The sequence below is a fragment of the Dasypus novemcinctus genome, chromosome 2 (assembly GCF_030445035.2).
Source record: "Dasypus novemcinctus isolate mDasNov1 chromosome 2, mDasNov1.1.hap2, whole genome shotgun sequence".
Taxonomy (NCBI): Eukaryota; Metazoa; Chordata; class Mammalia; order Cingulata; family Dasypodidae; genus Dasypus; species Dasypus novemcinctus.
In genome coordinates, this window is record NC_080674.1 from 40583894 (window position 1) to 40598993 (window position 15100).

The window sequence follows — 15100 nt, forward strand, 5'->3', positions numbered from 1 at the left end:
GCTCCCAGGGCAGCTCATGCTGCCAGAGTAGGATAATCACTGGCTTCTGTGGCTTGGCTGGTAATTTCCCGGAGAGGCTGGTGCAGGTCCCTGCATCTTCCTCTCTGCTGGAGGTGGCACTGGGTCCTAGGCTGGAGCTCCACTCTGACCTGGATGGAAAGAAGCTGGTCCCCACCAGTATTGGGATTTTCATTTCGCCCTGCTGCCTCTTGTGCAAGGCATGGGTTAAGATGGTGGCTACCAGCCTCTTTCTGGCTTGGACAGGCTCAAATTTTAACTGTTATCAGGATAGTACTTCAGCCTACTGAATTTTCTCATCAGTAGCTGAAATTAGTGCCCAACTGTCTTTTCCTTCCCTGTTTTTGGGAAGTGGAGCTTTGAATTCCAGCCTCGGAACAGCTCCTGAGGCAGCTTGTGCCTCCAGTGGAGGATGGGCACTGGCCTTCGTGGTGTGGAGCAGTCTACTTATGAGTCTTCTCTGCAGGTGGACAGTCTCCTCCTTCCATTCATTCAAGGATGTGGCAGGATGCTTTTTTGACCTCTTTAAGCCCCCAGACAGGTGCTTCAGCTATCTCTAGAGAGCTGTGGGTGTTTACTAATTGCCCTGTGGCAGGAGCTGACTCTTGGAGCTCCTTACTCTGTCGCCATCTTGCTGGTTCTCAACAGTATGATTTTAACAATTTAGAAGATACGTAGAGTAGAAAAAGTATTCCTGTTGCTTGTCTTTGGACTGTGGGAGTGAGGGTATTATTTGTTTCTATCCTATACTTTTCTGTATTTTTCTAGCCTCCACATGGATCATCAGCTGTGCCTGTAATTACAGACAGATAATAAGATTACAGACAGTTAACAGTTTTTGTAAATGAAATACCTCAACTCAGAAATCTACAAAAGATAGAGAAAAGCCCCAAACAGAACAGTTTCAAACATGAACATAGAAGTAGTCTTAAGTAGTAATAAACTTATTTATTTATATTTTACCTTGTTTTAAAAATATAATGAAGTGAAATGGTATAAGGAAACATAAATTAGAAATTAAGGAAAAAGGAAAACCAAGGAATATAAAATTAATATAAAGCATGGAAAATATTTTTCTAATACTTACAATGGTTAGGTCACAAAATCTAGTTGTCATCATTGATTCCTCTGTCCCTCATTCCCCATATCTAATCTCTAATCTACTAGCAAGTCTCATTGGCTTTATCTCTTGAGCATGTACTAGATCTTTCCACTTCTTTCTGCCTCAAAAACTAGCAGATTAGTCTAATCCAATATCACTTCCACATCAGTAGGCACTTTACCCATCTCCCAGCTTCCACTCTTGACTGGACTACTGTATAAGTAATCCAGGTGTTTTAGGTTGCTAAAGGCTGCTGTATTAGTCAGCCAAAGGGGTGCTGACGCTAAGTATCAGAAAGTGGTTGGATTTTATAGTTACCAGCCATAAAGCACAAGTTACTTCCCTCACCAAAGTCTATTTCCACGTGGTGGAGTGAAACGGCTGCCGATATCTGTGAGGGTTCAGGCTTCCTGGGTTCCTCTGGGCTCAGCTACTCTGTTTTCTCTACAAGGTCAGCTGTAGACTATCAGGTGAATGGCACTGTCTCTCTCCTTGGGGTTTCTGCTGTGTCTAAGGCACTGTCTCTATTCCTGTCTTTTTCTCCTGGCTCAGGTCCTCTCTTCTTGGGCTTGCTTTTCTTTCCTCTGTGTGCTGACTTCCTGGGGCTCCAGCTTAAGACTTCAGCATCAAACTCCAACATCAGAAAATCCCCAATTCTGTCCTTTGCCATGCCTTTTATCTGTGAGTCCCTACCCACCAAGGTGCTGGGGACTCAACGCCCTAATGATGTGGCCTAATCAAAACCCTAATCATAACACAATCCTGCCCAGGTACAGACCAGATTACAAATATAACCCAATATCGGTTTTTGGAATTCATAACCATATCAAATTGCTATAGCTGCCAGTGTAAATATCAGAAATGGGTTGGGGCAGCAGACTTGGCCCAGTGGTTAGGATGTTCATCTACCACATGGGAGGTCTGCAGTTCAAACCCCAGGCCTCCTTGACTCGTGTGCCGCTGGCACACGCGCAATGCTGATGCCCGCAAGGAGTGCCGTGCCACGCAGGAGTGTCCCCCGCGTAGGGGAGCCCCACGCGCAAGGAGTGTACCCCGTAAGGAGAGCCGCCCAGCGCGAAAGAAAGTTCAGCCTGCCCAGGAATGGTGCCGCACACACGGAGAGCTGACACAACAAGATGACGCAACCAAAAGAAACACAGATTCCCATTCCACTGACAACAACAGAAGCAGACAAAGAAGAACACGCAGCAGAAAGACACAGAGAACAGACAACCGGGGTGGAGGGAGAGGGAAGGGGAGAGAAATAAATAAATAAATAAAATCTTAAAAAAAAAAAAAGAAATGGGTTGCCTTTTATAGTAGGATTTTTTTTTTAAACAAATCAATTTTATTTTTACATATTAGTAAAGAAGCCAATCCATCCAAAGTGTATTGTCAGTGGTATTTGGCATAATCACATAGTTGTGTATTCATCACTTCATTCATTAGTAGGACATTTTCATTATTTGAATAATAAAAAACAGAAAAATGATGAAAAATTCATCACCTCTCAATCTCTCTGTAATTCCCCTGATGTACATAACTGCTCTTTTTGACTGTTTTTGCATATTTTTTTATTTTAAAGTTTATTTGAGATGTAGACACATATCTTAATAGTCTCTCTGTATGTATAATCAGTGGGTCTTAGTATAATGAAAATGTTGTGCCTTTAGCACCAAAATAATTTTAGAATAATTTCATTATTCCATAAAGAAAAACTCCACACCCCTTAGCATTCACTTCGCAATCCTTCTATCCTGTCACAACCCTACATTAGTGATCTAATTTCTTCTTTATAAATTGATTTACATTTGCATATTAAATCAAAGGACTCATATAATTTGGAATTTATTTTTGTATATGGTGTTATAGAATGGTCTACCTGTATTTTTGTTACTGTTTTTTAATTTATTTTTTAAACATGCTTAGATCACAAAAATGTTACGTGAAAAAGGTAGGGGATTATCATTTGCCCCTCTCACTACTATGATGGGAATTTATAACGGTAAAATCTTATAGTTTGGAGACTGTGAAAATGTTCAAATTAAGGTATCATTAGAGATGTGGTTTAACTAAGGTCAGCTGCTGGCAAATTCTGGATTTTTGCCCCAAGGCAAGGCAAAATGGCGGCTTGTCTTTCTCTCTCTTCAAGGCTCACTTTCTCCCTGAGCTCAGCTGTAGGTAATCATTTATATAGCTCATCTCTTTCTTAGCCTCATTTCTTAAGCTTTGGGCTGCTCCACTGATTCCAGACTCTGGCCTCTCTCTCAGCCTTTTGGGGTTTCTTTGTCTTACTGGAAGCAATCAATCCTGGAGTCCTCTCTTACATCACGGAGTAAAAATGGCAGCTCTTTCTCTGTGTGTTTCTGCTTTCATTTCTCTACCTATATAAGACTCCAGCAAGAGGTCCAAGACCTACTGTGGGTCAGTCCACTCAAGTAGTCCAATCACAGGCCCCCAATTAAAGCTATCTAATCAAAAGGTCTTTAACTGACTCAAAAAGGTCTATTAATACATACAGACACAGGGAGGCAATATAGTGCAGTAATTAAGAGAGTGAGTTCTGGAACCAGACTGAAACCTTTCACTTTCAGTCTGTGTGAGTATTGGCAACAACTTAACCTCTCTATACCTTTCATTCCTCCCCTGAGAAATGGGGCTAATAAAATATTCTACTCAAGTTGTGTGATAGTCTATAGAATAGTGCCTAGTATTTAAAGTGCTCAATTAATTTTAGTTATTATTATTATTATGGTCATCTGTTTCAACAGATAGCAAAAAGGGAATTATAACATTTAACGCTGACTTACTAATAAAATAATTTAAAAATGAAAACAGAAGGAAATTCTCATACCATGTTGAATTTTTATTTGTTTCATAACAGCAGTCAGTGTTATACATAATTAAGATGCAATAGAGGTATTCCCTTAAAATCAGGACCAAAATAGAAATGGTTGCTATTATAGTATTATTTAATATTAGTCTGGGCATATTTGCCAGTTGCAGAAATCAAACTGAAATAATAAAGGGGGCTGGAGGGGGGAGCTGTTGGCAGCGGTGGCAGCCAGAGTTTTGGCTGCATGAAGTATATGACAGTACGTCAACATCGGGATGGCCCTGTTGTGGTGGCTACAGAAGCCTGAGCAGCCTCAGCCACAGTGGAGCCCAGCGCCAGGCAATTTAAGATTGTGGCTGGTGGGTGGAGGGTGGGGGCCCTGCGGGAGGAGCAGCACTATGGGCTGTCATGTGGACAGCTGGGGTGGGGCATCATCACCATACTGTGTGTAAGGCTCACTGAGACCATGATCCGGGTGCTCGAGACCTACCAGAGCCCCAAGAATTTAATTCCTTTCCAACCTTCAGTTCAGTTCCAAGGGCTCTAAGTGCTTGTCAAAATCCCCAAATATGATCCCCCCAATGAAGTGCACAACTTTAACTTTTATTTGTTAAATATGGATAAACACAACTCTCAAGGCAGCTTTGACTGCATCTGGCAAGCATTTTCCAGCTCTGGAGCCTCCCAACTCAATTACCTGAGATTTATACAAGATAAAATTATAGTTTGTGCAACAAACGACTCGTAACGGATGACAAGAATGACCCAGGCAGAGGAGGAATCCCAAAATCGTAGCACAAGGTTATCAAACCTGGTGGACTATAGGTAGGGAAAAGAGTGCAAATTTGGAAAGTACCTCAAGCTGTTTCAGATGCAGTGCCTGAGAGTTAAAAGGTCAACTCCCATGAGCCCTGCAAATACGATTCAAAAGACAGCAGCAGCACTGTTTCTTAGCAGCCATATAGGGACAGACTGATTCACTCACTGGCAATGAAGGCCTACAAGAAACCTGAGCTGCTTGCTCGATTGCAGAAAGATGGTGTCAATCAAAAAGAGAAGAACTCCCTCGGAGCAATTCTGCAAAAGGTAGTCATTCTGAATCCTGAAGGCCTGTCATATACCTTAAAGGATTATGTTTTTAAAGAACCTCAAAGACACTGGCCTGGATACAGTGATATAGACAGACAGTCATTGGAATCAGTGCTCTCTAGAAAACTAAATCCATCTCAGAATACTGCGGGCACCAGCTGTTCAGAATCTCCCCTATGTTCTAATAGAGATGCTGTGTCTTCTTCTCAGAAACAGCTTTTGGATTCATATTTCATTGGTCCTTTAATGAATAAAAACCCTCGAATATCTCATCTAACTAATAGAGTACCACCAACATTAAATGGTCGTTTGAATCCTACCAGTGAAAAGTCTGCTGCAAATTTCCTGCTCACCGCCTGCAGCTTCTACCATTCCTGTCCGTCCACCGCTGCCGCCAGCATACCTCCCTTTCTCAAATCCTCCTTAGACTGTAAATTCTAACTCCAATTACCCTAGCACTCCAGAAGGCTGGGGGACTCAAGACCTACCTGTTGACAATTTTAATTAAAATGGTAGTAGGTGAGGACCAGCAAGACAAATATACCTCTAGGACTTCTCTGGAAACCTTAGCTCCTGATTCAGTTCTACCAAAGTGTCCAAAGCCTATGGAAGAAAACCATTCAATATCTCACAAAAAGGTCCAAGAAGAAATCTAAAAAACACAAGGAAATGGACCAAATAAAAAAGCTGGAGAAAAAGGAGGAGGACCTTAAAAGAGAAGAGGAAATTGCCAAGCTAAATAACTCTGGTCCGAATTCCAATGAAGGAGTTAAAAGAGAATTGTGCTGCCTCCAGAGAACCTTCTTCGACAATTGAACTCTCAGGTTATTTGATAAAAATATATTGCTATTGTTTCCTATGAGCAATGCTAGAATTACAAGGAGGACTTCAAATGCTGAGAATTGGACCTTACATGCCAGGATGGAGACTGTAGCTAGATATATCAAACTGGATGTGCAACTAAAGTGCCTTTCTCTGAGCTCAAAAGAGTATCAGAATGTTTTACAAGAAGTTTTACAAGAATGTCAGAAGAAGTTTTACAAGAATATCAGAAGACCAAGATCAAGCAATCCTAATTACCATGAAGAAAAATATAGTTGCAAATATTTTCATAACAAGCTGGCTCACATCAAGACTCATAGGTGAGTTTGACCAATAGCAAGCAGAGTCATGGCACTTGAACTCTGCTGGGACCTGAAGATGTGAATAAACTTAAGCTTATTTATTTAAAATTCCAAATGAGTTACTCTAAGATTCTAAAAAGATAAAATTTTACTTGTTGAAAGTTTCAGTATTAGTAAACCTGAGTTCCTTTTTTTAAAAAATTTACTTTGTTTCCTTGCATTTTTGAAGCTGCTTTTTCTTTTGTTTTCTTTTATTTATTTCTCTCACCTTCCCCCAAACCCTGCCCCCGTTGTCTGCTCTCTGTGTCCGTTCTCTGGGTGCTCTTCTGTGTCCACTTTGCATTCTTGTCAGTGGCACTGGTAATCTGTGTCTCTTTTTTGTTGCATCATCTTGCGTCAGCTCTCCATGTGTGTACTGCCACTTCTGGGCAGGCTGTGCTTTTTTCTTTTGTGTGGGGCGGCTCTCCTTGAGGGGCGCACTCCTTGCGCATGGGGTCCCCCTTCACGGGGAACACCCCTGCATGGCACTGCACTCCTTGTGCGCATTGGCACTATGCATGGGTCAGGAGGCCCTGGGTTTTAACCCTGGACCTCCCATGTGGTAGGCAGACACTCTATCAGTGCAGCCAAATCCACTTCCCTGAAGCTGCTTTCTCTAGTCCTTTTTCTCCCCTTATGACTTGTGTTTGTTAATAAGAAATGATTTTCTTAGATAGATACTGGAGTTCCAATATGTTTACCTCAAATCATTTTCTTTCCTTAAAAACTTACGTTTTTCATTAGAAATGATTTTTTAAAACATATTGGGGACCCATTGTCCACACTTCAAAGTTGTGTGCATAAAAAACATAACAGTAATGTGCAAAGTGAAATGCTTTTGGATGAACAAGCCTATTTTCTGACCTGTCAATGCGAACTCTGCTTAAATGGTAGAATATTTAGAAATTTGCACAAAATACAAAAAAAAATTTTTAAAGCATTGTTTTGGAGGGTTAAGAAATAGAAAAGTGTATATGTTCGTGTGTGTGTATATATATATATACACACACGTATATACAGGCTGGCTTGATTGAGAACAGTAAATCTGCCCTGCAAGTTAACACCTCATTTCAATGGTTGCCTTAAGGTATTTGATAGTTATGTACATAGTGTGGTTAATCATTAGCTACACTGCTTCCCACTCGATGTAAGAAACAGGAAGCAGCACACTGTGGCCTACCAGCATCTGAAGCGTGTGCTTGAACTGTGTGTGTGCAGAGGTTGTGTGGATATGAGCATGCATGGAGGGAAAGTAAGCTGCTACTCTAAGTAGGCCAAACTCTCAGGTTAAACAACTGACAAGTGTTACTGTAGGTTTGTTTTTGTTTTTTGTTTCTATCAAATTGCTGCTTCTATTGTGCAAGACAAAAGCATTTCCATTTCAAGTTTGTCAGCTTTATTAAGGTTGGGCAAAATTGATATGTTATGATGAAAAAGATGTAATTTCTATAGTTTTGGAGCAAAATTATAAAATTAAAAGTACAGGTAACCTATTTATATACTGTTATAAAGTATTTTTTTGGTAGAGATATGCAAAGAAGCTATTACCTACATGAAATATATATTTAAAGTTTTTTTTTCATCCTGGGTATCAGGAATATAAAAAAGAGCAGGGAAGTGGACTTGGCCCAGTGGTTAGGGCGTCCGTCTACCATACGGGAGGACCACGGTTCAAACCCCGGGTCTCCTTGACTCGTGTAGAGCTGGCCCATGCACAGTGCTGATGCCTGCAAGGAGTGCTGTGCCATGCAGGGGTGTCCCTGCGTGGGGGAGCCCCACGTGCAAGGAGTGCGTCCCGTAAGGAGAGCTGCCCAGGAATGGTGCCGCACACAAGGAGAGCTGACACAATAAGATGACACAACAAAAAGAGACACAGATTCCCATGCCGCTGACAACAATAGAAGTGGACAAAGAAGAACATGTAGCAGATAGACACAGAGAACAGACAACTGGGGTGGGGGGGAAGGGGAGAGAAATAAATAAATAAATCTTAAAAAAAAAAAAAGAGCAGATATATTTAACCATACTATACTGTGATTCATCAAACACCACAAACTTTCATTTCAGCTATCACTTTGATTTCAACTATCACTTATTTTATCATGTGGGAGCATAAGTTATTTTGTCAAAAATGTAAGGATTTTGAACTAATGTTAATTCAAACTGTGCTGTCTTATTGTATTGTTTTTTCAAAGTGCTGCCAGTTGAAAAGGGAAGTATTATGTTTCCAAATCTGTTTTGAAATGTTTGTGAAATTTTTGGTAGTGTCTTTAATAAAGATGTTTGTCTTCAGAATCCAAAAAATAAATAAATTAATAACTTTCGTGTATCACTGTAAACCAGAAAATATTGATATCTAAAAACCCTGTGAGAGCGTGAAGTAACGAAGACTATATAATAGAAAGTAAGAGGTGAGAATATTGTTGATAAGAGTACCTAAAAGCAGCAGGAAATAATAAAGTTTGTTGTAACAATTTAAATAATAATAAGTTAAAGTTTAAAAGCATCCAGTTTAATGGGTTAAAAATGAAAAAAGTTATCTTGTTCACAGTAGGAAAATTATGAGTAATCTTAGGGAGAGATGTATCTGAATATAAAATATAGTATAAAGATTTTTAATACAAAAGTATTTGAATAAGAACCACTGAATAATTGGTAAATATTTATATATTTTTCTCCCTTAGAATTTAAGTAATTTGCCCAGTTGCATTTGCTCACTTATCTGGTCTAGTGAGTGATGGAACTGCAGTTCCAACTCAGGTTGTCTATGCTCTTAACATTACTATGCTGCCTCCCATATTTGGAAGCCTGTGTAGTTGAGCCCTGAGCCCATTTTAAGTCCTCAATCCTGTCTATCATTTGGTACATTATTACTTTGACTGCAGGTGACAAAAATGCAAAATAACAGTGGGCTGAAAAAGAAATCTTTTTTTTTCCCTATCTCACATTAAAATACAGGAGCTGAATGGACCAGAGCTGGTTTACAGGTCCAAGGTCCATAGACCCAGGCTGCTTCTGTTTGTTTGGCCATCCTTAATGTATGGGCTTCAGGATGCACTTCTACACTCTAACCATCATTTTTGTACTTTGACCAACAGCTAGGCAAAAGGGATAATGGAGGCTAATCATTTTGTACTTCATATCTGTCATTCACATAAGAAATATATTATTTTAGGTAGTCAGGATCCCAGCTAAAATTCCCAGTGTCCTTTATAAAGGAAAAAAGGAGACAATTGACAATATGGGTATTTAGCAACTTTGGAGTGGGCATAAATTTATACTCAATAGTGCTTTCAGTTATGGTAATGGCAAGTTATATATTTACTTAGGACTTTTTGAGATTTTTAGCATTGTGAATAGTCCTTTAAAATTGTGTGATATTGGTGAGTGGATGTGGCTCAAGCAGTTGAGCACCCGTCTTCCACATGGGAGGTTCTGGGTTTGGTCCCTGGTGCCTCCTGAAAAAAACAACAACAAAACCAAAAAGTGAAACAAATGAAAAAAATAATTCAGGGAAGCTGATATGGCTCAGTGGTTGAGCACCATCTTCCCACATGCGAGGTCCCGTGTTCAATCCCTGTCCCTGGTACCCCCCAAAAAAAAAAAAAAAAAAAATTGTATGATATGTGTATATAAACTGTGCTTATTTGACTTAATTTCAAACTTCATGAACATTATCTCCCAGTCTCTAAAGGAACAAAAGACTCAAAAATTTATGGATACTAATGCATTCCTTAGGTTTTTAGCATTTGGTTACTTTGTCAGGATGTATCAATTTCATTGGAATTCCTTTGTGTTCATTTGGTACTGCTATTTAGTCTTTCTACTGGTGTTATTTCTTCAGAAATGAGATACAGTCCTTTGGTTCATTTTGATAAGGAAAGATTCCATAAAACTAACCTTTGTCTAAGATTTTGGTCAAGTTCATCTATATAGAGAATCATTGAAAGACTCATAAGGGAAATGGAGGATTAGAAACTGACTTGTTTAAAAAAAAAAAAAAAAAGAAACTGACTTGTTACTTCACTTTACAAGAAGATTTCCAGTACGAGTTCTTAACAGAGAAAGTACATTTTAAATCCTGTACTTTGAAGGGAATTCCTGTTTAGTGAAACAAGTTATATCTGTAAACACAATAATTTCCCCTCCATTGAGTTTATGGATATCATTTTTAATAAAAGAATTTTTTACCTTCCTCCCCTCTTATTTCTACAGCTAATATAGTATTCATTCTACATTTACACTGGCTCTATCAGTAATTCAGGCGATTTTTTCCCCCAAGGACATGCTAATCTTTCATCAGTGTAAGCTACTGTATCGAAGGTCTGATTCATGAGTGTGTCAGATCTCACCAATCCTTATTTGCCCATTAATTCTCTCTGACAAAGGAGTCTGCTAGTTTTGAATTAATACTAATGAAAATTTAATTCTTTCTTCCCATTCTTCCCATTTCTGCTTGTTAAAATTCTTTCTGACCTGTAGGTCCATTTCAAATGCACTTTCTGAACAAGCAAACCTCTTCGTATATTAAACATTTGTGCTACTTCCTTCTACCAGGCTTGGCTTCTGCCTCCTGTAGGAAACTTGTTAAATTATTATTGATGTACTTGTCTTAACTTCTCTTCCTCTCCTTTCTAATCATATGTAAACATCTCAAGTACAGAGACTTGCTGTAAAAGAACAGTAAGTTTTAGAAACTTTAGACTCTAGTTCAGTGCCTTATATGTAGTATGTACAGAGTCAGTTTTTAAGTGGATTGAGTGTATCTTGTTTGTATAATTGAAATGCTTATCTCATGACTTTTGAGAGTGTTTTCTCTTTATGACAAATCAATCCTAATTTTTTGTATGGAAAATGAAAGTAGGGATAGAGAACTGATTTAATAGATCTGAGTGAATAGAGGAAATATGAGCTTTGAAAGGTAAATGGACAGCTATTTCTGTAAAAACAATTGTATGTCCTAAGCTTAAAATTTAATTACATAGTAGTTTAATAATTGTAAGAGTTGCCCTCTGACAGAATAAGAATAGTTTATTTAAATCTATAGATTGTAACTGCTTATGAACCTACTTGGCAGGAAGCTTTGTGATTATTGAGGATTTTCATTATTCTTGCTATTCTGTTTCCCAGTACTACAGAAAATTGAAAGTTGAATTTTTATGGCTGTAACTAAAGGCTAGATGTAACAGTGACTTTTTAGTTATGAGCACCTGTTTCCCATGAACTTTGTCTGACTCCCTGACTGGCACGTTCTGTAGTGGAGAGTCCAAGTTTGGGCCACCACTGTGCTTCTCTGTTTGCTGGCCAGAGACTTCTTATCCCCTTGGTCTTGATCATTGCCAGCCACCTGTATCAGTCACTCTCTTTCCTCAATGCATAGGGAAAGGTTGGAGAATTAAAAGTAAAAAAAACCCCAAAAAACGAAACTATTCTCAGGAGTTGTATGAGAATACATAAGGATTGGCAGAGTCAGGTCTCAATTACTGTCATACCAATCTTTGATTAATAACTACTTTAGATTATATTGAAGCTGACTGGGAAGAAAAGTTAAAAAAAAAACAGTGGTGAGGAAGTTTAATGATTTTAACTTCAGAGGAAAATTAACAGTCTTTAAAACTGAGCAGTTTAATTACATCTGTAAGATTCTGTCAGCAGAGGATGCTAGAAGCTCTATTCCAAAATTCAATTGTGAAGTAGCGTTTCTAAACTGCTGAAGTGTGAAGGTCTTCATTCTTTAAAGTGATCACTAGGGGGCAATGGAAGCATTTTGGCAAGAATCCAGTTCTTTTTCCAACTGTCTCCTGTCTAGAGGGAAAGAAAAAAATCTTTTATAAATAATGTCTTCTATAGATTGGAACAAGTGAGATTTGTTGATATTAATATTAATGCTAGAATAATTGATTTTTTAGAAGAGTAATGTAAAAAATTTATATTATTTTTTGATTTGATGTAAATATATGTAAAATTTCTTATCTTGAAGCTTTGTAAATAACAGATTTTTATGAGGCTTAATAGGAGGAATTTTAAGGATATGTTCTTCATTATTTTAGATTTAAGTTCATAAGTATAGGTTATTTCTCTGATTAGTGGTGTAATCCAAACTTTAAAAAATGTGTATCAGGTCTTGTCACTTGAAACCCTTCAGTTTATTTCCAGCACATTGTTAAGAAATTCAAGCTCCTTGCCTGGTATCTTAGGCTCTGCTTGATGAAGTCTCTGTAGACCTGTCTGTTTCTCTCTAGCCACACTATCCTTTCTGTTTTTCTTTGAATGTTTGTACCCATTTCCTTTTTGTGGAATAACACCCAGAACTTCACATGGCCCTTCATTTAATTTAAATCTTTGCTCAAATGTTACCTTCCCTGATCACTTTTTATAAGTGCTCCCTTTCTCACCTCACTACTTTACCTGTCACTATTTTATGGCACTTATCATTTTCTGTTTATTGGATTACTGTCTTTTTCCTCACAAGAATGTATATTCCATGAGGGCAGGCATATTGTCTCTCTTACTGCTGAAATGTCCAGTGGCTTGACCTGGCGTATAGTTGGGACTCAAGAAATATTGGATGAGTGAATGGCTATCCTTACTCTCTTTCTCTTAAACATTTTGTTGAATCAAAGATAGCTTCTGGTGTCGTCATAGTTACCCTCTAGAAACTTAGGAGCTTACTCCATGCTATAATGTTTATTCAGTGAGTTGTAAATCTTGCTGAAGATGCAGAATTTCATTAAGTCTGTGGAAGTGATGTTAAAAAAGTCTTCCACTCCACCCATAACCCTTGTCAAATGAGAATCTGCTTGAGTTAGAACAGGTCCTAATTGAAAAAGAGAAAATTGACAAGGATGATAAATGATTTGAATATCATAGGTTTAAAACCCTTTGAGAAAACTAATGTTTTTTTCCACAAAAACAGCCTTCTTAATAATAATCCAGATGCCATGTTATGTTAGCATAAACTTAAGTTGGAAAACTTACCCCATATTTCCCATAAAATATTACCCAATTCATTCTTTGTATATTCTGAGATTTGTTGCAATTATAATTTAAATTTTGTTGAAGATAAACCTCTCTAAATTTTAAATTTCATTTTAAGGTATTTTAATAAAAACTTTTTCTCACCCTTCCCTTTTCAATGAAAGTTTGAGTCTCCTTTTTAATTGACTACTTATCTTGTAAACATGCAGTGTATTCTTCCTTATGTATCCTTTTTCACTTCTCATAGCCATATTCCCTGTCTAGATTAGTAGAACTCTTGTTCATTTCTCCAGAAATACCTTCACATGTCTACTTTCTTGAAACTTTTGTACCTTTTGCTAAGGATGTTTTCTATCATGAGTACTTTCTACAAAGTAATGGAATCGTCTTCCTTTTAATCTTTTGCTCTCATTTCTCTTTTCCTTTTGCTGTTCTTTACTTCTTTCTACATATGGATTCATCTCCTACTTCAGTCATGTCTCATTTTACCTTGTAGCTTGTTTTTTTTTCCTACTGAATTCAGTGTAATTAAATTTCCCACCATTTCTTACTCTCTGTTGTTGTTGTTGTTGCTATTATTATTGAGGTACCAGGGCTGGGGAATAAACCTGGGAACTTTGTAAGTGGGAATCATTTTATGCATGCCTCCAACTGTACTCTATACATAGATATTCAAAAACATGCTTAAATTTTCTCAGTGTTAATGAAGATAACCAAAGCAACATGCACATCAGTTTTCAGTTTAGTAGGTATAAACACAGTATTTGAAAGTAGAACAAATCACTTGATCTTTCGCATGGGTGTTCTATTTACACGGGCAAAAGTGGAAAATTTGCATGTATCAATATTGAAAAAAGATTTCTCAATGCTTTAATCTTCTAATTAATAAAAAGTACTTTTAAAGAATTGTGACAAAACCATGAATATTTACCAATACTGGTATAATTTGTCTTTTAGTGGAATTAGGTACTTTCCTCTTACCACAAATTATTTGAATACATTTTATATTTTTAAGTGCCAAATTGATAGAATAACATACAAGTACATGCAAAAACAGCCACAGCAGTGTTGACTTTTTTGTTCTTCTATAGACCTTGATCCTTATTTGGAAAGACCTTTTATTCATAGTATTTGTGTTGAGTGCTAGAAGTGCAGCTAATTGCGAATTTGAAATGAGACCAAGACCACCAAGTTTCTTCACATAGCTTCCCAGGCAGCTGTTAGATGGTAATTTTGCCTCCCCATTAGTGGTCTGGTTTGGAATTGGGGCATCTTTATCCACTTTTGCATCCCACAGTGCCTTGCACACTGTAAATGGGGATTAATTTTTTTTAAATGACTGAACAAGTTTGTGGCATAGTCTTGGTTTTTACTATCATAAAAAGAGATGCTCCATCATACCAGGAATTCACTTTTAAGTCACATCTTTAATGCACCTACTGTATTCTCATTGAATTTGACTGATACCTTTTATAGTTAAACTCAGTAGAGTTTGTGCATCTTTGGCTAAATATAAAAAGACTACTGAAATGATAATTCTCTTTTATTAAAAATGGTTATGAAATCTTAACTTAAAATACAGTATGTAAGTAATGTTTGCACTAATTCTGCACTGCATGTCTAAGATTCTGAAACTTGGTGTAAGTTTTTTTATCTCAAGTCATTTTATATCTGGTCTCCAATTTTTTTTTTCAAACTTAAAAAAATGTGTACTTTTAGCATAAAAGCTTTGTAGTCATAGGGTCATAGTAAAATCTTACTTTTAATGGGTTGGTCATTATAAAGTATTTTCTCATATTAACTCATTGGATCATCACAACAACTCTGCAGCTAACAGTGCAGGTATTACTATTGTGGAGATATAGTATTATGATTAATCATATAGCCTTTGGTGCCAGATTTCTAAGTTCAAAT

The 15100-nt window shown here is 37.6% G+C and overlaps 1 protein-coding gene and 1 pseudogene across 1 annotated transcript in view; both read left to right on the plus strand.

Moving 5' to 3' along the window:
* WDR70 (WD repeat domain 70) overlaps positions 1-15100 on the plus strand; it is a 387773-nt gene that overhangs the window by 64166 nt on the left and 308507 nt on the right. The gene's annotated exons all lie outside the window — the stretch shown is intronic.
* LOC105745793 (RNA polymerase II elongation factor ELL2 pseudogene) lies at positions 3244-6243 on the plus strand (annotated as a pseudogene).